The sequence below is a fragment of the Salvelinus fontinalis genome, chromosome 1, assembly GCF_029448725.1.
Source record: "Salvelinus fontinalis isolate EN_2023a chromosome 1, ASM2944872v1, whole genome shotgun sequence".
Classification (NCBI taxonomy): Eukaryota; Metazoa; Chordata; class Actinopteri; order Salmoniformes; family Salmonidae; genus Salvelinus; species Salvelinus fontinalis.
Window position 1 is genome coordinate 9,420,152 of NC_074665.1, and position 23,888 is coordinate 9,444,039.

Here is a 23,888-nt window from a genome sequence, read left to right on the forward strand (position 1 = left end):
GATGTCTAGTCTCCCTTATGGCTCTAATCTGGTAGTGGTAGTGGGGTGGTAGATGTCTAGTCTCCCTTATGGCTCTAATCTGATAGTGGTAGTGGGGTGGTAGATGTCTAGTCTCCTTTATGGTTCTAATCTGATAGTGGGGTGGTAGATGTCTAGTCTCCCTTATGGCTCTAATCTGATAGTGGTAGTAGGGTGGTAGATGTCTAGTGTCCCTTATGGCTCTAATCTGGTAGTGGTAGTGGGGTGGTAGATGTCTAGTCTCCCTTATGGCTCCAATCTGATAGTGGTAGTGGGGTGGTAGATGTCTAGTCTCCCTTATGGCTCTAATCTGATAGTGGTAGTGGGGTGGTAGATGTCTAGTCTCCCTTATGGCTCTAATTTGATAGTGGTAGTGGGGTGGTAGATGTCTAGACTCCCTTATGGCTCTAATCTGATAGTGGTAGTGGGGTGGTAGATGTCTGGGCTCCCATATGGCTCTAATCTGATAGTGGTAGTGGGGTGGTAGATGTCTAGTCTCCCTTATGGCTCTAATCTGGTAGTGGTAGTCGGGTGGTAGATGTCTAGTCTCCCTTATGGCTGTAATCTGATAGTGGTAGTGGGGTGGTAGATGTCTAGTCTCCTTTATGGCTCTAATCTGATAGTGGGGTGGTAGATGTCTAGTCTCCCTTATGGCTCTAATCTGATAGTGGTAGTGGGGTGGTAGATGTCTAGTCTCCCTTATGGCTCTAATCTGATAGTGGTAGTGGGGTGGTAGATGTCTAGTCTCCCTTATGGCTCTAATCTGGTAGTGGTAGTGGGGTGGTAGATGTCTAGTCTCCCTTATGGCTCTAATCTGATAGTGGTAGTGGGGTGGTAGATGTGTAGTCTCCTTTATGGTTCTAATCTGATAGTGGGGTGGTAGATGTCTAGTCTCCCTTTTGGCTCTAATCTGATAGTGGTAGTAGGGTGGTAGATGTCTAGTCTCCCTTATGGCTCTAATCTGGTAGTGGTAGTGGGGTGGTAGATGTCTAGTCTCCCTTATGGCTCCAATCTGATAGTGGTAGTGGGGTGGTAGATGTCTAGTCTCCCTTATGGCTCTAATCTGATAGTGGTAGTGGGGTGGTAGATGTCTAGTCTCCCTTATGGCTCTAATTTGATAGTGGTAGTGGGGTGGTAGATGTCTAGACTCCCTTATGGCTCTAATCTGATAGTGGTAGTGGGGTGGTAGATGTCTGGGCTCCCATATGGCTCTAATCTGATAGTGGTAGTGGGGTGGTAGATGTCTAGTCTCCCTTATGGCTCTAATCTGGTAGTGGTAGTCGGGTGGTAGATGTCTAGTCTCCCTTATGGCTGTAGTCTGATAGTGGTAGTGGGGTGGTAGATGTCTAGTCTCCTTTATGGCTCTAATCTGATAGTGGGGTGGTAGATGTCTAGTCTCCCTTATGGCTCTAATTTGATAGTGTTAGTGGGGTGGTAGATGTCTAGTCTCCCTCATGGCTCTAATCTGAGAGTGGTAGTGGGGTGGTAGATGTTTAGTCTCCCTTATGGCTCTAATCTGATAGTGGTAGTGGGGTGGTAGATGTCTAGTCTCCCTTATGGCTCTAGTCTGATAGTGGGGTGGTAGATGTCTAGTCTCCCTTTTGGCCTTAATCTGATAGTGGTAGTGTGGTGGTAGATGTCTAGTCTCCCTTATGGCTATAATCTGATAGTGGTACTGGGGTGGTAGATGTCTAGGCTCCCTTATGGCTCTAATTTGATAGTGGTAGTGGGGTGGTAGATGTCTAGTATCCCTTATGGCTCTAATCTGATAGTGGTAGTGGGGTGGTAGATGTCTAGTCTCCCTTATGGCTCTAATTTGATAGTGGTAGTGGGGTGGTAGATGTCTAGTCTCCCTCATGGCTCTAATCTGATAGTGGTAGTGGGGTGGTAGATGTTTGGTCTCCCTTATGGCTCTAATCTGATAGTGGTAGTGGGGTGGTAGATGTCTAGTCTCCCTTATGGCTCTAGTCTGATAGTGGGGTGGTAGATGTCTAGTCTCCCTTATGGCCTTAATCTGATAGTGGTAGTGTGGTGGTAGATGTCTAGTCTCCCTTATGGCTCTAATCTGATAGTGGTACTGGGGTGGTAGATGTCTAGGCTCCCTTATGGCTCTAATTTGATAGTGTTAGTGGGGTGGTAGATGTCTAGGCTCCCTTATGGCTCTAATTTTATAGTGGTAGTGGGGTGGTAGATGTCAGGGCTCCCTTATGGCTCTAATCTGATAGTGGTAGTGGGGTGGTAGATATCTAGTCTCCCTTATGGCTCTAATCTGATAGTGGTAGTGGGGTGGTAGATGTCTAGGCTCCCTTATGGCTCTAATTTGAAAGTGGTAGTGGGTTGGTAGATGTCTAGTCTCCCTTATGGCTCTAATCTGGTAGTGGTAGTGGGGTGGTAGATGTCTAGTCTCCCTTATGGCTCCAATCTGATAGTGGTAGTGGGGTGGTAGATGTCTAGTCTCCCTTATGGCTCTAATTTTATAGTGGTAGTGGGGTGGTAGATGTCTAGTCTCCCTTATGGCTCTAGTCTGATAGTGGGGTGGTAGATGTCTAGTCTCCCTTTTGGCCTTAATCTGATAGTGGTAGTGTGGTGGTAGATGTCTAGTCTCCCTTATGGCTATAATCTGATAGTGGTACTGGGGTGGTAGATGTCTATGCTCCCTTATGGCTCTAATTTGATAGTGGTAGTGGGGTGGTAGATGTCTAGTCTCCCTTATGGCTCTAATCTGATAGTGGTAGTGGGGTGGTAGATGTCTAGTCTCCATTATGGCTCTAATTTGATAGTGGTAGTGGGGTGGTAGATGTCTAGTCTCCCTCATGGCTCTAATCTGATAGTGGTAGTGGGGTGGTAGATGTTTGGTCTCCCTTATGGCTCTAATCTGATAGTGGTAGTGGGGTGGTAGATGTCTAGTCTCCCTTATGGCTCTAGTCTGATAGTGGGGTGGTAGATGTCTAGTCTCCCTTATGGCCTTAATCTGATAGTGGTAGTGTGGTGGTAGATGTCTAGTCTCCCTTATGGCTCTAATCTGATAGTGGTACTGGGGTGGTAGATGTCTAGGCTCCCTTATGGCTCTAATTTGATAGTGGTAGTGGGGTGGTAGATGTCTAGGCTCCCTTATGGCTCTAATTTTATAGTGGTAGTGGGGTGGTAGATGTCAGGGCTCCCTTATGGCTCTAATCTGATAGTGGTAGTGGGGTGGTAGATATCTAGTCTCCCTTATGGCTCTAATCTGATAGTGGTAGTGGGGTGGTAGATGTCTAGGCTCCCTTATGGCTCTAATTTGAAAGTGGTAGTGGGTTGGTAGATGTCTAGTCTCCCTTATGGCTCTAATCTGGTAGTGGTAGTGGGGTGGTAGATGTCTAGTCTCCCTTATGGCTCCAATCTGATAGTGGTAGTGGGGTGGTAGATGTCTAGTCTCCCTTATGGCTCTAATTTTATAGTGGTAGTGGGGTGGTAGATGTCTAGTCTCCTTTATGGCTCTAATCTGATAGTGGGGTGGTAGATGTCTAGTCTCCCTTATGGCTCTAATCTGATAGTGGTAGTGGGGTGGTAGATGTCTAGTCTCCCTTATGGCTCTAATCTGATAGTGGTAGTGGGGTGGTAGATGTCTAGTCTCCCTTATGGCTCTAATCTGGTAGTGGTAGTGTGGTGGTAGATGTCTAGTCTCCCTTATGGCTCTAATCTGATAGTGGTAGTGGGGTGGTAGATGTCTAGTCTCCTTTATGGTTCTAATCTGATAGTGGGGTGGTAGATGTCTAGTCTCCCTTATGGCTCTAATCTGATAGTGGTAGTAGGGTGGTAGATGTCTAGTCTCCCTTATGGCTCTAATTTGATAGTGGTAGTGGGGTGGTAGATGTCTAGACTCCCTTATGGCTCTAATCTGATAGTGGTAGTGGGGCGGTAGATGTCTAGTCTCCCTTATGGCTCCAATCTGATAGTGGTAGTGGGGTGGTAGATGTCTAGTCTCCCTTATGGCTCTAATCTGATAGTGGTAGTGGGGTGGTAGATGTCTAGTCTCCCTTATGGCTCTAATTTGATAGTGGTAGTGGGGTGGTAGATGTCTAGACTCCCTTATGGCTCTAATCTGATAGTGGTAGTGGGTTGGTAGATGTCTGGGCTCCCATATGGCTCTAATCTGATAGTGGTAGTGAGGTGGTAGATGTCTAGTCTCCCTTATGGCTCTAATCTGGTAGTGGTAGTCGGGTGGTAGATGTCTAGTCTCCCTTATGGCTGTAATCTGATAGTGGTAGTGGGGTGGTAGATGTCTAGTCTCCTTTATGGCTCTAATCTGATAGTGGGGTGGTAGATGTCTAGTCTCCCTTATGGCTCTAATCTGATAGTGGTAGTGGGGTGGTAGATGTCTAGTCTCCCTTATGGCTCTAATTTGATAGTGGTAGTGGGGTGGTAGATGTCTAGTCTCCCTCATGGCTCTAATCTGATAGTGGTAGTGGGGTGGTAGATGTTTAGTCTCCCTTATGGCTCTAATCTGATAGTGGTAGTGGGGTGGTAGATGTCTAGTCTCCCTTATGGCTCTAGTCTGATAGTGGGGTGGTAGATGTCTAGTCTCCCTTATGGCCTTAATCTGATAGTGGTAGTGTGGTGGTAGATGTCTAGTCTCCCTTATGGCTCTAATCTGATAGTGGTACTGGGGTGGTAGATGTCTAGGCTCCCTTATGGCTCTAATTTGATAGTGGTAGTGGGGTGGTAGATGTCTAGTCTCCCTTATGGCTCTAATCTGATAGTGGTAGTGGGGTGGTAGATGTCTAGTCTCCGTTCTGGCTCTAATTTGATAGTGGTAGTGGGGTGGTAGATGTCTAGTCTCCCTCATGGCTCTAATCTGACAGTGGTAGTGGGGTGGTAGATGTTTGGTCTCCCTTATGGCTCTAATCTGATAGTGGTAGTGGGGTGGTAGATGTCTAGTCTCCCTTATGGCTCTAGTCTGATAGTGGGGTGGTAGATGTCTAGTCTCCCTTATGGCCTTAATCTGATAGTGGTAGTGTGGTGGTAGATGTCTAGTCTCCCTTATGGCTCTAATCTGATAGTGGTACTGGGGTGGTAGATGTCTAGGCTCCCTTATGGCTCTAATTTGATAGTGGTAGTGGGGTGGTAGATGTCTAGGCTCCCTTATGGCTCTAATTTTATAGTGGTAGTGGGGTGGTAGATGTCAGGTCTCCCTTATGGCTCTAATCTGATAGTGGTAGTGGGGTTGGTAGATATCTAGTCTCCCTTATGGCTCTAATCTGATAGTGGTAGTGGGGTGGTAGATGTCTAGGCTCCCTTATGGCTCTAATTTGATAGTGGTAGTGGGGTGGTAGATGTCTAGTCTCCCTTATGGCTCTAATTTGATAGTGGTAGTGGGGTGGTAGATGTCTAGTCTCCCTCATGGCTCTAATCTGATAGTGGTAGTGGGGTGGTAGATGTTTAGTCTCCCTTATGGCTCTAATCTGATAGTGGTAGTGGGGTGGTAGATGTCTAGTCTCCCTTATGGCTCTAGTCTGATAGTGGGGTGGTAGATGTCTAGTCTCCCTTATGGCCTTAATCTGATAGTGGTAGTGTGGTGGTAGATGTCTAGTCTCCCTTATGGCTCTAATCTGATAGTGGTACTGGGGTGGTAGATGTCTAGGCTCCCTTATGGCTCTAATTTGATAGTGGTAGTGGGGTGGTAGATGTCTAGTCTCCCTTATGGCTCTAATCTGATAGTGGTAGTGGGGTGGTAGATGTCTAGTCTCCCTTCTGGCTCTAATTTGATAGTGGTAGTGGGGTGGTAGATGTCTAGTCTCCCTCATGGCTCTAATCTGACAGTGGTAGTGGGGTGGTAGATGTTTGGTCTCCCTTATGGCTCTAATCTGATAGTGGTAGTGGGGTGGTAGATGTCTAGTCTCCCTTATGGCTCTAGTCTGATAGTGGGGTGGTAGATGTCTAGTCTCCCTTATGGCCTTAATCTGATAGTGGTAGTGTGGTGGTAGATGTCTAGTCTCCCTTATGGCTCTAATCTGATAGTGGTACTGGGGTGGTAGATGTCTAGGCTCCCTTATGGCTCTAATTTGATAGTGGTAGTGGGGTGGTAGATGTCTAGGCTCCCTTATGGCTCTAATTTTATAGTGGTAGTGGGGTGGTAGATGTCAGGTCTCCCTTATGGCTCTAATCTGATAGTGGTAGTGGGGTGGTAGATATCTAGTCTCCCTTATGGCTCTAATCTGATAGTGGTAGTGGGGTGGTAGATGTCTAGGCTCCCTTATGGCTCTAATTTGAAAGTGGTAGTGGGTTGGTAGATGTCTAGTCTCCCTTATGGCTCTAATCTGGTAGTGGTAGTGGGGTGGTAGATGTCTAGTCTCCCTTATGGCTCCAATCTGATAGTGGTAGTGGGGTGGTAGATGTCTAGTCTCCCTTATGGCTCTAATCTGATAGTGGTAGTGGGGTGGTAGATGTCTGGTCTCCCTTATGGCTCTAATCTGGTAGTGGTAGTGGGGTGGTAGATGTCTAGTCTCCCTTATGGCTCCAATCTGATAGTGGTAGTGGGGTGGTAGATGTATAGGCTCCCATATGGCTCTAATCTGATAGTGGTAGTGGGGTGGTAGATGTCTAGTCTCCTTTATGGCTCTAATCTGATAGTGGGGTGGTAGATGTCTAGTCTCCCTTATGGCTCTAATTTGATAGTGATAGTGGGGTGGTAGATGTCTAGTCTCCCTCATGGCTCTAATCTGATAGTGGTAGTGGGGTGGTAGATGTTTAGTCTCCCTTATGGCTCCAATCTGATAGTGGTAGTGGGGTGGTAGATGTCTAGTCTCCCTTATGGCTCTAATTTGATAGTGGGGTTGTAGATGTCTAGTCTCCCTTTTGGCCTTAATCTGATAGTGGTAGTGTGGTGGTAGATGTCTTGTCTCCCTTATGGCTCTAATCTGATAGTGGTAGTGGGGTGGTAGATGTCTAGGCTCCCTTATGGCTCTAATTTTATAGTGTTAGTGGGGTGGTAGATGTCTAGGTTCCCTTATGGCTCTAATTTTATAGTAGTAGTGGGGTGGTAGATGTCAGGTCTCCCTTATGGCTCTAATCTGATAGTGGTAGTGGGGTGGTAGATATCTAGTCTCCCTTATGGCTCTAATCTCATAGTGGTAGTGGGGTGGTAGATGTCTAGTCTCCCTTATGGCTCTAATTTGATAGTGGTAGTGGGGTGGTAGATGTCTATTCTCCCTTATGGCTCCAATCTGATAGTGGTAGTGGGGTGGTAGATGTCTAGTCTCCCTTATGGCTCCAATCTGATAGTTGTAGTGGGGTGGTAGATGTCTAGTCTCCCCTATGGCTCTAATCTCATAGTGGTAGTGGGGTGGTAGATGTCTAGTCTCCATTATGGCTCTAATCTGATAGTGGGGTGGTAGATGTCTAGTCTCCCTTATGGCTCTAATCTGATAGTTGGGTGGTAGATGTCTAGTCTCCCTTATGGCCTTAATCTGATAGTGGTAGTCGGGTGGTAGATGTCTAGGCTCCCTTATGGCTCTAATTTTATAGTGGTAGTGGGGTGGTAGATGTCAGGTCTCCCTTATGGCTCTAATCTGATAGTGGTAGTGGGGTGGTAGATGTCTAGTCTCCCTAATGGCTCTAATCTGATAGTGGTAGTGGGGTGGTAGATGTCTAGGCTCCCTTATGGCTCTAATTTGATAGTGGTAGTGGGGTGGTAGATGTCTAGTCTCCCTTATGGCTCTAATCTGGTAGTGGTAGTGGGGTGGTAGATGTCTAGTCTCCTTTATGGCTCTAATCTGATAGTGGGGTGGTAGATGTCTAGACTCCCTTATGGCTCTAATCTGATAGTGGTAGTGGGGTGGTAGATGTCTAGTCTCCCTTATGGCTCTAATCTGGTAGTGGTAGTGGGGTGGTAGATGGCTAGTCTCCCTTATGGCTCTAATCTGATAGTGGTAGTGGGGTGGTAGATGTCTAGACTCCCTTATGGCTCTAATCTCATAGTGGTAGTGGGGTGGTAGATGTATAGGCTCCCATATGGCTCTAATCTGATAGTGGTAGTGGGGTGGTAGATGTCTAGTCTCCCTTATGGCTCTAATCTGGTAGTGGTAGTCGGGTGGTAGATGTCTAGTCTCCCTTATGGCTCTAATCTGATAGTGGTAGTGGGGTGGTAGATGTCTAGTCTCCCTTATGTCTCCAATCTGATAGTGGTAGTGGGGTGGTAGATGTCTAGGCTCCCTTATGGCTCTAATCTCATAGTGGTAGTGGGGTGGTAGATGTCTAGTCTCCCTTATGGCTCTAATCTGATAGTGGTAGTGGGGTGGTAGATGTCTAGTCTCCCTTATGGCTCTAATCTGATAGTGGTAGTGGGGCGGTAGATGTCTAGTCTCCCTTATGGCTCTAATCTGGTAGTGGTAGTGGGGTGGTAGTTGTCTAGTCTCCCTTATGGCTCTAATCTGATAGTGGTAGTGGGGTGGTAGATGTCTAGACTCCCTTATGGCTCTAATCTGATAGTGGGGTGGCAAGATGTCTAGTGTCCCTTATGGCTCTAATCTGATAGTGGTAGTGGGGTGGTAGATGTCTAGTCTCCCTTATGGCTCTAATCTGGTAGTGGTAGTCGTGTGGTAGATGTCTAGTCTCCCTTATGGCTCTAATCTGATAGTGGTAGTGGGGTGGTAGATGTCTAGTCTCCTTTATGGCTCTAATCTGATAGTGGGGTGGTAGATGTCTAGACTCCCTTATGGCTCTAATCTGATAGTGGTAGTGGGGTGGTAGATGTCTAGTCTCCCTTATGGCTCTAATCTGGTAGTGGTAGTGGGGTGGTAGATGGCTAGTCTCCCTTATGGCTCTAATCTGATAGTGGTAGTGGGGTGGTAGATGTCTAGTCTCCTTTATGGCTCCAATCTGATAGTTGGGTGGTAGATGTCTAGTCTCCCTTATAGCTCTAATCTGATAGTGGTAGTGGGGTGGTAGATGTCTAGTCTCCCTTATGGCTCCAATCTGATAGTGGTAGTGGGGTGGTAGATGTCTAGTCTCCCTTATGGCTCTAATCTGATAGTGGTAGTGGGGTGGTAGATGTCTAGACTCCCTTATGGCTCTAATCTCATAGTGGTAGTGGGGTGGTAGATGTATAGGCTCCCATATGGCTCTAATCTGATAGTGGTAGTGGGGTGGTAGATGTCTAGTCTCCCTTATGGCTCTAATCTGGTAGTGGTAGTCGGGTGGTAGATGTCTAGTCTCCCTTATGGCTCTAATCTGATAGTGGTAGTGGGGTGGTAGATGTCTAGTCTCCCTTATGTCTCCAATCTGATAGTGGTAGTGGGATGGTAGATGTTTAGTCTCCCTTATGGCTCTAATCTCATAGTGGTAGTGGGGTGGTAGATGTCTAGTCTCCCTTATGGCTCTAATCTGATAGTGGTAGTGGGGTGGTAGATGTCTAGTCTCCCTTATGGCTCTAATCTGATAGTGGTAGTGGGGCGGTAGATGTCTAGTCTCCCTTATGGCTCTAATCTGGTAGTGGTAGTGGGGTGGTAGATGTCTAGTCTCCCTTATGGCTCTAATCTGATAGTGGTAGTGGGGTGGTAGATGTCTAGACTCCCTTATGGCTCTAATCTGATAGTGGGGTGGCAAGATGTCTAGTGTCCCTTATGGCTCTAATCTGATAGTGGTAGTGGGGTGGTAGATGTCTAGTCTCCTCTATGGCTCTAATCTGGTAGTGGTAGTCGTGTGGTAGATGTCTAGTCTCCCTTATGGCTCTAATCTGATAGTGGTAGTGGGGTGGTAGATGTTTAGTCTCCTTTATGGCTCTAATCTGATGGTGGGGTGGGGTGGTAGATGTTTAGTCTCCCTTATGGCTCTAATCTGATAGTGGTAGTGGGGTGGTAGATGTCTAGTCTCCCTTATGGCTCTAGTCTGATAGTGGGGTGGTAGATGTCTAGTCTCCCTTATGGCCTTAATCTGATAGTGGTAGTGTGGTGGTAGATGTCTAGTCTCCCTTATGGCTCTAATCTGATAGTGGTAGTGGGGTGGTAGATGGCTAGTCTCCCTTATGGCTCCAATCTGATAGTGGTAGTGGGGTGGTAGATGTCTAGTCTCCCTTATGGCTCTAATCTCATAGTGGTAGTGGGGTGGTAGATGTCTAGTCTCCCTTACGGCTCTAATCTGATAGTGGTAGTGGGGTGGTAGATGTCTAGTCTCCCTTATGGCTCTAATCTGATAGTGGTAGTGGGGCGGTAGATGTCTAGTCTCCCTTATGGCTCTAATCTGGTAGTGGTAGTGGGGTGGTAGTTGTCTAGGCTCCCTTATGGCTCTAATCTGATAGTGGTAGTGGGGTGGTAGATGTCTGGTCTCCCTTATGGCTCTAATCTGGTAGTGGTAGTGGGGTGGTAGATGTCTAGTCTCCCTTATGGCTCTAATCTCATAGTGGTAGTGGGGTGGTAGATGTCTAGTCTCCCTTATGGCTCTAATCTGATAGTGGTAGTGGGGTGGTAGATGTCTAGTCTCCCTTATGGCTCTAATCTGATAGTGGTAGTGGGGCGGTAGATGTCTAGTCTCCCTTATGGCTCTAATCTGGTAGTGGTAGTGGGGTGGTAGATGTCTAGTCTCCCTTATGGCTCTAATCTGATAGTGGTAGTGGGGTGGTAGATGTCTAGACTCCCTTATGGCTCTAATCTGATAGTGGGGTGGCAAGATGTCTAGTGTCCCTTATGGCTCTAATCTGATAGTGGTAGTGGGGTGGTAGATGTCTAGTCTCCTCTATGGCTCTAATCTGGTAGTGGTAGTCGTGTGGTAGATGTCTAGTCTCCCTTATGGCTCTAATCTGATAGTGGTAGTGGGGTGGTAGATGTTTAGTCTCCTTTATGGCTCTAATCTGATGGTGGGGTGGGGTGGTAGATGTTTAGTCTCCCTTATGGCTCTAATCTGATAGTGGTAGTGGGGTGGTAGATGTCTAGTCTCCCTTATGGCTCTAGTCTGATAGTGGGGTGGTAGATGTCTAGTCTCCCTTATGGCCTTAATCTGATAGTGGTAGTGTGGTGGTAGATGTCTAGTCTCCCTTATGGCTCTAATCTGATAGTGGTAGTGGGGTGGTAGATGGCTAGTCTCCCTTATGGCTCCAATCTGATAGTGGTAGTGGGGTGGTAGATGTCTAGTCTCCCTTATGGCTCTAATCTCATAGTGGTAGTGGGGTGGTAGATGTCTAGTCTCCCTTATGGCTCTAATCTGATAGTGGTAGTGGGGTGGTAGATGTCTAGTCTCCCTTATGGCTCTAATCTGATAGTGGTAGTGGGGCGGTAGATGTCTAGTCTCCCTTATGGCTCTAATCTGGTAGTGGTAGTGGGGTGGTAGTTGTCTAGTCTCCCTTATGGCTCTAATCTGATAGTGGTAGTGGGGTGGTAGATGTCTGGTCTCCCTTATGGCTCTAATCTGGTAGTGGTAGTGGGGTGGTAGATGTCTAGTCTCCCTTATGGCTCCAATCTGATAGTGGTAGTGGGGTGGTAGATGTATAGGCTCCCATATGGCTCTAATCTGATAGTGGTAGTGGGGTGGTAGATGTCTAGTCTCCTTTATGGCTCTAATCTGATAGTGGGGTGGTAGATGTCTAGTCTCCCTTATGGCTCTAATTTGATAGTGATAGTGGGGTGGTAGATGTCTAGTCTCCCTCATGGCTCTAATCTGATAGTGGTAGTGGGGTGGTAGATGTTTAGTCTCCCTTATGGCTCTAATCTGATAGTGGTAGTGGGGTGGTAGATGTCTAGTCTCCCTTATGGCTCTAGTCTGATAGTGGGGTGGTAGATGTCTAGTCTCCCTTTTGGCCTTAATCTGATAGTGGTAGTGTGGTGGTAGATGTCTAGTCTCCCTTATGGCTCTAATCTGATAGTGGTAGTGGGGTGGTAGATGTCTAGGCTCCCTTATGGCTCTAATTTTATAGTGTTAGTGGGGTGGTAGATGTCTAGGTTCCCTTATGGCTCTAATTTTATAGTGGTAGTGGGGTTGTAGATGTCAGGTCTCCCTTATGGCTCTAATCTGATAGTGGTAGTGGGGTGGTAGATATCTAGTCTCCCTTATGGCTCTAATCTCATAGTGGTAGTGGGGTGGTAGATGTCTAGTCTCCCTTATGGCTCTAATTTGATAGTGGTAGTGGGGTGGTAGATGTCAGGTCTCCCTTATGGCTCTAATCTGATAGTGGTAGTGGGGTGGTAGATGTCTAGTCTCCCTTATGGCTCTAATCTGATAGTGGGGTGGTAGATGTCTAGTCTCCCTTATGGCTCCAATCTGATAGTGGTAGTGGGGTGGTAGATGTCTAGTCTCCCTTATGGCTCTAATCTCATAGTGGTAGTGGGGTGGTAGATGGCTAGTCTCCCTTATGGCTCCAATCTGATAGTGGTAGTGGGGTGGTAGATGTCTAGTCTCCCTTATGGCTCTAATCTCATAGTGGTAGTGGGGTGGTAGATGTCTAGTCTCCCTTATGGCTCTAATCTGATAGTGGTAGTGGGGTGGTAGATGTCTAGTCTCCCTTATGGCTCTAATCTGATAGTGGTAGTGGGGCGGTAGATGTCTAGTCTCCCTTATGGCTCTAATCTGGTAGTGGTAGTGGGGTGGTAGTTGTCTAGTCTCCCTTATGGCTCTAATCTGATAGTGGTAGTGGGGTGGTAGATGTCTGGTCTCCCTTATGGCTCTAATCTGGTAGTGGTAGTGGGGTGGTAGATGTCTAGTCTCCCTTATGGCTCCAATCTGATAGTGGTAGTGGGGTGGTAGATGTATAGGCTCCCATATGGCTCTAATCTGATAGTGGTAGTGGGGTGGTAGATGTCTAGTCTCCTTTATGGCTCTAATCTGATAGTGGGGTGGTAGATGTCTAGTCTCCCTTATGGCTCTAATTTGATAGTGATAGTGGGGTGGTAGATGTCTAGTCTCCCTCATGGCTCTAATCTGATAGTGGTAGTGGGGTGGTAGATGTTTAGTCTCCCTTATGGCTCTAATCTGATAGTGGTAGTGGGGTGGTAGATGTCTAGTCTCCCTTATGGCTCTAGTCTGATAGTGGGGTGGTAGATGTCTAGTCTCCCTTTTGGCCTTAATCTGATAGTGGTAGTGTGGTGGTAGATGTCTAGTCTCCCTTATGGCTCTAATCTGATAGTGGTAGTGGGGTGGTAGATGTCTAGGCTCCCTTATGGCTCTAATTTTATAGTGTTAGTGGGGTGGTAGATGTCTAGGTTCCCTTATGGCTCTAATTTTATAGTGGTAGTGGGGTTGTAGATGTCAGGTCTCCCTTATGGCTCTAATCTGATAGTGGTAGTGGGGTGGTAGATATCTAGTCTCCCTTATGGCTCTAATCTCATAGTGGTAGTGGGGTGGTAGATGTCTAGTCTCCCTTATGGCTCTAATTTGATAGTGGTAGTGGGGTGGTAGATGTCAGGTCTCCCTTATGGCTCTAATCTGATAGTGGTAGTGGGGTGGTAGATGTCTAGTCTCCCTTATGGCTCTAATCTGATAGTGGGGTGGTAGATGTCTAGTCTCCCTTATGGCTCCAATCTGATAGTGGTAGTGGGGTGGTAGATGTCTAGTCTCCCTTATGGCTCTAATCTCATAGTGGTAGTGGGGTGGTAGATGTCTAGTCTCCATTATGGCTCTAATCTGATAGTGGGGTGGTAGATGTCTAGTCTCCCTTATGGCTCTAATCTGATAGTTGGGTGGTAGATGTCTAGTCTCCCTTATGGCCTTAATCTGATAGTGGTAGTCGGGTGGTAGATGTCTAGGCCCCCTTATGGCTCTAATTTTATAGTGGTAGTGGGGTGGTAGATGTCAGGTCTCCCTTATGGCTCTAATCTGATAGTGGTAGTGGGGTGGTAGATGTCTAGTCTCCCTTATGGCTCTAATCTGATAGTGGTAGTGGGGTGGTAGATGTCTAGGCTCCCTTATGGCTCTAATTTGATAGTGGTAGTGGGGTGGTAGATGTCTAGTCTCCCTTATGGCTCTAATCTGGTAGTGGTAGTGGGGTGGTAGATGTCTAGTCTCCTTTATGGCTCTAATCTGATAGTGGGGTGGTAGATGTCTAGACTCCCTTATGGCTCTAATCTGATAGTGGTAGTGGGGTGGTAGATGTCTAGTCTCCCTTATAGCTCTAATTTGATAGTGGTAGTGGGGTGGTAGATGTCTAGTCTCCTTTATGGCTCCAATCTGATAGTTGGGTGGTAGATGTCTAGTCTCCCTTATAGCTCTAATCTGATAGTGGTAGTGGGGTGGTAGATGTCTAGTCTCCCTTATGGCTCTACTCTGGTAGTGGTAGTGGGGTGGTAGATGTCTAGTCTCCCTTATGGCTCCAATCTGATAGTGGTAGTGGGGCGGTAGATGTCTAGTCTCCCTTATGGCTCTAATCTGGTAGTGGTAGTGGGGTGGTAGTTGTCTAGTCTCCCTTATGGCTCTAATCTGATAGTGGTAGTGGGGTGGTAGATGTCTGGTCTCCCTTATGGCTCTAATCTGGTAGTGGTAGTGGGGTGGTAGATGTCTAGTCTCCCTTATGGCTCCAATCTGATAGTGGTAGTGGGGTGGTAGATGAATAGGCTCCCATAAGGCTCTAATCTGATAGTGGTAGTGGGGTGGTAGATGTCTAGTCTCCTTTATGGCTCTAATCTGATAGTGGGGTGGTAGATGTCTAGTCTCCCTTATGGCTCTAATTTGATAGTGATAGTGGGGTGGTAGATGTCTAGTCTCCCTCATGGCTCTAATCTGATAGTGGTAGTGGGGTGGTAGATGTTTAGTCTCCCTTATGGCTCTAATCTGATAGTGGTAGTGGGGTGGTAGATGTCTAGTCTCCTTTATGGCTCTAATCTGATAGTGGGGTGGTAGATGTCTAGTCTCCCTTATGGCTCTAATTTGATAGTGATAGTGGGGTGGTAGATGTCTAGTCTCCCTCATGGCTCTAATCTGATAGTGGTAGTGGGGTGGTAGATGTCTAGTCTCCCTTATGGCTCTAGTCTGATAGTGGGGTGGTAGATGTCTAGTCTCCCTTTTGGCCTTAATCTGATAGTGGTAGTGTGGTGGTAGATGTCTAGTCTCCCTTATGGCTCTAATCTGATAGTGGTAGCGGGGTGGTAGATGTCTAGGCTCCCTTATGGCTCTAATTTTATAGTGTTAGTGGGGTGGTAGATGTCTAGGTTCCCTTATGGCTCTAATTTTATAGTGGTAGTGGGGTGGTAGATGTCAGGTCTCCCTTATGGCTCTAATCTGATAGTGGTAGTGGGGTGGTAGATATCTAGTCTCCCTTATGGCTCTAATCTCATAGTGGTAGTGGGGTGGTAGATGTCTAGTCTCCCTTATGGCTCTAATTTGATAGTGGTAGTGGGGTGGTAGATGTCAGGTCTCCCTTATGGCTCTAATCTGATAGTGGTAGTGGGGTGGTAGATGTCTAGTCTCCCTTATGGCTCTAATCTGATAGTGGGGTGGTAGATGTCTAGTCTCCCTTATGGCTCCAATCTGATAGTGGTAGTGGGGTGGTAGATGTCTAGTCTCCCTTATGGCTCTAATCTCATAGTGGTAGTGGGGTGGTAGATGTCTAGTCTCCATTATGGCTCTAATCTGATAGTGGGGTGGTAGATGTCTAGTCTCCCTTATGGCTCTAATCTGATAGTTGGGTGGTAGATGTCTAGTCTCCCTTATGGCCTTAATCTGATAGTGGTAGTCGGGTGGTAGATGTCTAGGCCCCCTTATGGCTCTAATTTTATAGTGGTAGTGGGGTGGTAGATGTCAGGTCTCCCTTATGGCTCTGATCTGATAGTGGTAGTGGGGTGGTAGATGTCTAGTCTCCCTTATGGCTCTAATCTGATAGTGGTAGTGGGGTGGTAGATGTCTAGGCTCCCTTATGGCTCTAATTTGATAGTGGTAGTGGGGTGGTAGATGTCTAGTCTCCCTTATGGCTCTAATCTGGTAGTGGTAGTGGGGTGGTAGATGTCTAGTCTCCTTTATGGCTCTAATCTGATAGTGGGGTGGTAGATGTCTAGACTCCCTTATGGCTCTAATCTGATAGTGGTAGTGGGGTGGTAGATGTCTAGTCTCCCTTATAGCTCTAATTTGATAGTGGTAGTGGGGTGGTAGATGTCTAGTCTCCTTTATGGCTCCAATCTGATAGTTGGGTGGTAGATGTCTAGTCTCCCTTATAGCTCTAATCTGATAGTGGTAGTGGGGTGGTAGATGTCTAGTCTCCCTTATGGCTCTACTCTGGTAGTGGTAGTGGGGTGGTAGATGTCTAGTCTCCCTTATGGCTCCAATCTGATAGTGGTAGTGGGGTGGTAGATGTCTAGTCTCCCTTATGGCTCTAATCTGATAGTGGTAGTGGGGTGGTAGATGTCTAGACTCCCTTATGGCTCTAATCTCATAGTGGTAGTGGGGTGGTAGATGTATAGGCTCCCATATGGCTCTAATCTGATAGTGGTAGTGGGGTGGTAGATGTCTAGTCTCCCTTATGGCTCTAATCTGGTAGTGGTAGTCGGGTGGTAGATGTCTAGTCTCCCTTATGGCTCTAATCTGATAGTGGTAGTGGGGTGGTAGATGTCTAGTCTCCCTTATGGCTCTAATCTCATAGTGGTAGTGGGGCGGTAGATGTCTAGTCTCCCTTATGGCTCTAATCTGGTAGTGGTAGTGGGGTGGTAGTTGTCTAGTCTCCCTTATGGCTCTAATCTGATAGTGGTAGTGGGGTGGTAGATGTCTAGACTCCCTTATGGCTCTAATCTGATAGTGGGGTGGCAAGATGTCTAGTGTCCCTTATGGCTCTAATCTGATAGTGGTAGTGGGGTGGTAGATGTCTAGTCTCCCTTATGGCTCTAATCTGGTAGTGGTAGTCGTGTGGTAGATGTCTAGTCTCCCTTATGGCTCTAATCTGATAGTGGTAGTGGGGTGGTAGATGTCTAGTCTCCTTTATGGCTCTAATCTGATGGTGGGGTGGGGTGGTAGATGTTTAGTCTCCCTTATGGCTCTAATCTGATAGTGGTAGTGGGGTGGTAGATGTCTAGTCTCCCTTATGGCTCTAGTCTGATAGTGGGGTGGTAGATGTCTAGTCTCCCTTATGGCCTTAATCTGATAGTGGTAGTGTGGTGGTAGATGTCTAGTCTCCCTTATGGCTCTAATCTGATAGTGGTAGTGGGGTGGTAGATGTCTAGTCTCCCTTATGGCTCCAATCTGATAGTGGTAGTGGGGTGGTAGATGTCTAGTCTCCCTTATGGCTCTAATCTGGTAGTGGTAGTCGTGTGGTAGATGTCTAGTCTCCCTTATGGCTCTAATCTGATAGTGGTAGTGGGGTGGTAGATGTCTAGTCTCCTTTATGGCTCTAATCTGATGGTGGGGTGGGGTGGTAGATGTTTAGTCTCCCTTATGGCTCTAATCTGATAGTGGTAGTGGGGTGGTAGATGTCTAGTCTCCCTTATGGCTCTAGTCTGATAGTGGGGTGGTAGATGTCTAGTCTCCCTTATGGCCTTAATCTGATAGTGGTAGTGTGGTGGTAGATGTCTAGTCTCCCTTATGGCTCTAATCTGATAGTGGTAGTGGGGTGGTAGATGTCTAGTCTCCCTTATGGCTCCAATCTGATAGTGGTAGTGGGGTGGTAGATGTCTAGTCTCCCTTATGGCTCTAATCTCATAGTGGTAGTGGGGTGGTAGATGTCTAGTCTCCCTTATGGCTCTAATCTGATAGTGGTAGTGGGGTGGTAGATGTCTAGTCTCCCTTATGGCTCTAATCTGGTAGTGGTAGTGGGGTGGTAGATGTCTAGTCTCCCTTATGGCTCCAATCTGATAGTGGTAGTGGGGTGGTAGATGTATAGGCTCCCATATGGCTCTAATCTGATAGTGGTAGTGGGGTGGTAGATGTCTAGTCTCCTTTATGGCTCTAATCTGATAGTGGGGTGGTAGATGTCTAGTCTCCCTTATGGCTCTAATTTGATAGTGATAGTGGGGTGGTAGATGTCTAGTCTCCCTCATGGCTCTAATCTGATAGTGGTAGTGGGGTGGTAGATGTTTAGTCTCCCTTATGGCTCTAATCTGATAGTGGTAGTGGGGTGGTAGATGTCTAGTCTCCCTTATGGCTCTAGTCTGATAGTGGGGTGGTAGATGTCTAGTCTCCCTTTTGGCCTTAATCTGATAGTGGTAGTGTGGTGGTAGATGTCTAGTCTCCCTTATGGCTCTAATCTGATAGTGGTAGTGGAGTGGTAGATGTCTAGGCTCCCTTATGGCTCTAATTTTATAGTGTTAGTGGGGTGGTAGATGTCTAGGTTCCCTTATGGCTCTAATTTTTTAGTGGTAGTGGGGTGGTAGATGTCAGGTCTCCCTTATGGCTCTAATCTGATAGTGGTAGTGGGGTGGTAGATATCTAGTCTCCCTTATGGCTCTAATCTCATAGTGGTAGTGGGGTGGTAGATGTCTAGTCTCCCTTATGGCTCTAATTTGATAGTGGTAGTGGGGTGGTAGATGTCAGGTCTCCCTTATGGCTCTAATCTGATAGTGGTAGTGGGGTGGTAGATGTCTAGTCTCCCTTATGGCTCTAATCTGATAGTGGGGTGGTAGATGTCTAGTCTCCCTTATGGCTCCAATCTGATAGTGGTAGTGGGGTGGTAGATGTCTAGTCTCCCTTATGGCTCTAATATCATAGTTGTAGTGGGGTGGTAGATGTCTAGTCTCCATTATGGCTCTAATCTGATAGTGGGGTGGTAGATGTCTAGTCTCCCTTATGGCTCTAATCTGATAGTTGGGTGGTAGATGTCTATTCTCCCTTATGGCCTTAATCTGATAGTGGTAGTCGGGTGGTAGATGTCTAGGCCCCCTTATGGCTCTAATTTTATAGTGGTAGTGGGGTGGTAGATGTCAGGTCTCCCTTATGGCTCTAATCTGATAGTGGTAGTGGGGTGGTAGATGTCTAGTCTCCCTTATGGCTCTAATCTGATAGTGGTAGTGGGGTGGTAGATGTCTAGGCTCCCTTATGGCTCTAATTTGATAGTGGTAGTGGGGTGGTAGATGTCTAGTCTCCCTTATGGCTCTAATCTGGTAGTGGTAGTGGGGTGGTAGATGTCTAGTCTCCTTTATGGCTCTAATCTGATAGTGGGGTGGTAGATGTCTAGACTCCCTTATGGCTCTAATCTGATAGTGGTAGTGGGGTGGTAGATGTCTAGTCTCCCTTATAGCTCTAATTTGATAGTGGTAGTGGGGTGGTAGATGTCTAGTCTCCTTTATGGCTCTAATCTGATAGTGGGGTGGTAGATGTCTAGACTCCCTTATGGCTCTAATCTGATAGTGGTAGTGGGGTGGTAGATGTCTAGTCTCCCTTATGGCTCTAATCTGGTAGTGGTAGTGGGGTGGTAGATGGCTAGTCTCCCTTATGGCTCTAATCTGATAGTGGTAGTGGGGTGGTAGATGTCTAGTCTCCTTTATGGCTCCAATCTGATAGTTGGGTGGTAGATGTCTAGTCTCCCTTATAGCTCTAATCTGATAGTGGTAGTGGGGTGGTAGATGTCTAGTCTCCCTTATGGCTCTACTCTGGTAGTGGTAGTGGGGTGGTAGATGTCTAGTCTCCCTTATGGCTCCAATCTGATAGTGGTAGTGGGGTGGTAGATGTCTAGTCTCCCTTATGGCTCTAATCTGATAGTGGTAGTGGGGTGGTAGATGTCTAGACTCCCTTATGGCTCTAATCTCATAGTGGTAGTGGGGTGGTAGATGTATAGGCTCCCTTATGGCTCTAATCTGATAGTGGTAGTGGGGTGGTAGATGTCTAGTCTCCCTTATGGCTCTAATCTGATAGTGGTAGTGGGGCGGTAGATGTCTAGTCTCCCTTATGGCTCTAATCTGGTAGTGGTAGTGGGGTGGTAGTTGTCTAGTCTCCCTTATGGCTCTAATCTGATAGTGGTAGTGGGGTGGTAGATGTCTAGACTCCCTTATGGCTCTAATCTGATAGTGGGGTGGCAAGATGTCTAGTGTCCCTTATGGCTCTAATCTGATAGTGGTAGTGGGGTGGTAGATGTCTAGTCTCCCTTATGGCTCTAATCTGGTAGTGGTAGTCGTGTGGTAGATGTCTAGTCTCCCTTATGGCTCTAATCTGATAGTGGTAGTGGGGTGGTAGATGTCTAGTCTCCTTTATGGCTCTAATCTGATGGTGGGGTGGGGTGGTAGATGTTTAGTCTCCCTTATGGCTCTAATCTGATAGTGGTAGTGGGGTGGTAGATGTCTAGTCTCCCTTATGGCTCTAGTCTGATAGTGGGGTGGTAGATGTTTAGTCTCCCTTATGGCCTTAATCTGATAGTGGTAGTGTGGTGGTAGATGTCTAGTCTCCCTTATGGCTCTAATCTGATAGTGGTAGTGGGGTGGTAGATGTCTAGTCTCCCTTATGGCTCCAATCTGATAGTGGTAGTGGGGTGGTAGATGTCTAGTCTCCCTTATGGCTCTAATCTGGTAGTGGTAGTCGTGTGGTAGATGTCTAGTCTCCCTTATGGCTCTAATCTGATAGTGGTAGTGGGGTGGTAGATGTCTAGTCTCCTTTATGGCTCTAATCTGATGGTGGGGTGGGGTAGTAGATGTTTAGTCTCCCTTATGGCTCTAATCTGATAGTGGTAGTGGGGTGGTAGATGTCTAGTCTCCCTTATGGCTCTAGTCTGATAGTGGGGTGGTAGATGTCTAGTCTCCCTTATGGCCTTAATCTGATAGTGGTAGTGTGGTGGTAGATGTCTAGTCTCCCTTATGGCTCTAATCTGATAGTGGTAGTGGGGTGGTAGATGTCTAGTCTCCCTTATGGCTCCAATCTGATAGTGGTAGTGGGGTGGTAGATGTCTAGTCTCCCTTATGGCTCTAATCTCATAGTGGTAGTGGGGTGGTAGATGTCTAGTCTCCCTTATGGCTCTAATCTGATAGTGGTAGTGGGGTGGTAGATGTCTAGTCTCCCTTATGGCTCTAATCTGATAGTGGTAGTGGGGCGGTAGATGTCTAGTCTCCTTTATGGCTCTAATCTGGTAGTGGTAGTGGGGTGGTAGTTGTCTAGTCTCCCTTATGGCTCTAATCTGATAGTGGTAGTGGGGTGGTAGATGTCTAGACTCCCTTATGGCTCTAATCTGATAGTGGGGTGGCAAGATGTCTAGTCTCCCTTATGCTCTAATCTGATAGTGGTAGTGGGGTGGTAGATGTCTAGTCTCCCTTATGGCTCTAATCTGGTAGTGGTAGTCGTGTGGTAGATGTCTAGTCTCCCTTATGGCTCTAATCTGATAGTGGTAGTGGGGTGGTAGATGTCTAGTCTCCTTTATGGCTCTAATCTGATAGTGGGGTGGTAGATGTCTAGTCTCCCTTATGGCTCTAATCTGATAGTGGGGTGGTAGATGTCTAGTCTCCCTTATGGCTCTAATCTGATAGTGGTAGTGGGGTGGTAGATGTCTAGTCTCCCTTATGACTCTAATCTGATAGTGGTAGTGGGGTGGTAGATGTCTAGTCTCCCTTATGGCTCTAATCTGATAGTGGTAGTGGGTTGGTAGATGTCTAGTCTCCTTTATGGTTCTAATCTGATAGTGGGGTGGTAGATGTCTAGTCTCCCTTATGGCTCTAATCTGATAGTGGTAGTAGGGTGGTAGATGTCTAGTCTCCCTTATGGCTCTAATCTGGTAGTGGTAGTGGGGTGGTAGATGTCTAGTCTCCCTTATGGCTCCAATCTGATAGTGGTAGTGGGGTGGTAGATGTCTAGTCTCCCTTATGGCTCTAATCTGATAGTGGTAGTGGGGTGGTAGATGTCTAGTCTCCCTTATGGCTCTAATTTGATAGTGGTAGTGGGGTGGTAGATGTCTAGACTCCCTTATGGCTCTAATCTGATAGTGGTAGTGGGGTGGTAGATGTCTAGGCTCCCTTATGGCTCTAATCTGATAGTGGTAGTGGGGTGGTAGATGTCTAGTCTCCCTTATGGCTCTAATCTGATAGTGGTAGTGGGGTGGTAGATGTCTAGTCTCCTTTATGGCTCTAATCTGATAGTGGGGTGGTAGATGTCTAGACTCCCTTATGGCTCTAATCTGATAGTGGTAGTGGGGTGGTAGATGTCTAGTCTCCCTTATAGCTCTAATTTGATAGTGGTAGTGGGGTGGTAGATGTCTAGTCTCCTTTATGGCTCTAATCTGATAGTGGGGTGGTAGATGTCTAGACTCCCTTATGGCTCTAATCTGATAGTGGTAGTGGGGTGGTAGATGTCTAGTCTCCCTTATGGCTCTAATCTGGTAGTGGTAGTGGGGTGGTAGATGGCTAGTCTCCCTTATGGCTCTAATCTGATAGTGGTAGTGGGGTGGTAGATGTCTAGTCTCCTTTATGGCTCCAATCTGATAGTTGGGTGGTAGATGTCTAGTCTCCCTTATAGCTCTAATCTGATAGTGGTAGTGGGGTGGTAGATGTCTAGTCTCCCTTATGGCTCTACTCTGGTAGTGGTAGTGGGGTGGTAGATGTCTAGTCTCCCTTATGGCTCCAATCTGATAGTGGTAGTGGGGTGGTAGATGTCTAGTCTCCCTTATGGCTCTAATCTGATAGTGGTAGTGGGGTGGTAGATGTCTAGTCTCCCTTATGGCTCTAATCTGGTAGTGGTAGTCGGGTGGTAGATGTCTAGTCTCCCTTATGGCTCTAATCTGATAGTGGTAGTGGGGTGGTAGATGTCTAGTCTCCCTTATGGCTCCAATCTGATAGTGGTAGTGGGGTGGTAGATGTCTAGTCTCCCTTATGGCTCTAATCTCATAGTGGTAGTGGGGTGGTAGATGTCTAGTCTCCCTTATGGCTCTAATCTGATAGTGGTAGTGGGGTGGTAAATGTCTAGTCTCCCTTATGGCTCTAATCTGATAGTGGTAGTGGGGCGGTAGATGTCTAGTCTCCCTTATGGCTCTAATCTGGTAGTGGTAGTGGGGTGGTAGTTGTCTAGTCTCCCTTATGGCTCTAATCTGATAGTGGTAGTGGGGTGGTAGATGTCTAGTCTCCTTTATGGCTCTAATCTGATAGTGGGGTGGTAGATGTCTAGTCTCCCTTATGGCTCTAATCTGATAGTGGGGTGGTAGATGTCTAGTCTCCCTTATGGCTCCAATCTGATAGTGGTAGTGGGGTGGTAGATGTCTAGTCTCCCTTATGGCTCTAATCTGATAGTGGTAGTGGGGTGGTAGATGTCTAGTCTCCCTTATGGCTCTAATCTGGTAGTGGTAGTCGGGTGGTAGATGTCTAGTCTCCCTTATGGCTCTAATCTGATAGTGGTAGTGGGGTGGTAGATGTCTAGTCTCCCTTATGGCTCCAATCTGATAGTGGTAGTGGGGTGGTAGATGTCTAGTCTCCCTTATGGCTCTAATCTCATAGTGGTAGTGGGGTGGTAGATGTCTAGTCTCCCTTATGGCTCTAATCTGATAGTGGTAGTGGGGTGGTAAATGTCTAGTCTCCCTTATGGCTCTAATCTGATAGTGGTAGTGGGGCGGTAGATGTCTAGTCTCCCTTATGGCTCTAATCTGGTAGTGGTAGTGGGGTGGTAGTTGTCTAGTCTCCCTTATGGCTCTAATCTGATAGTGGTAGTGGGGTGGTAGATGTCTAGTCTCCTTTATGGCTCTAATCTGATAGTGGGGTGGTAGATGTCTAGTCTCCCTTATGGCTCTAATCTGATAGTGGGGTGGTAGATGTCTAGTCTCCCTTATGGCTCTAATCTGATAGTGGTAGTGGGGTGGTAGATGTCTAGTCTCCCTTATGACTCTAATCTGATAGTGGTAGTGGGGTGGTAGATGTCTAGTCTCCCTTATGGCTCTAATCTGATAGTGGTAGTGGGTTGGTAGATGTCTAGTCTCCTTTATGGTTCTAATCTGATAGTGGGGTGGTAGATGTCTAGTCTCCCTTATGGCTCTAATCTGATAGTGGTAGTAGGGTGGTAGATGTCTAGTCTCCCTTATGGCTCTAATCTGGTAGTGG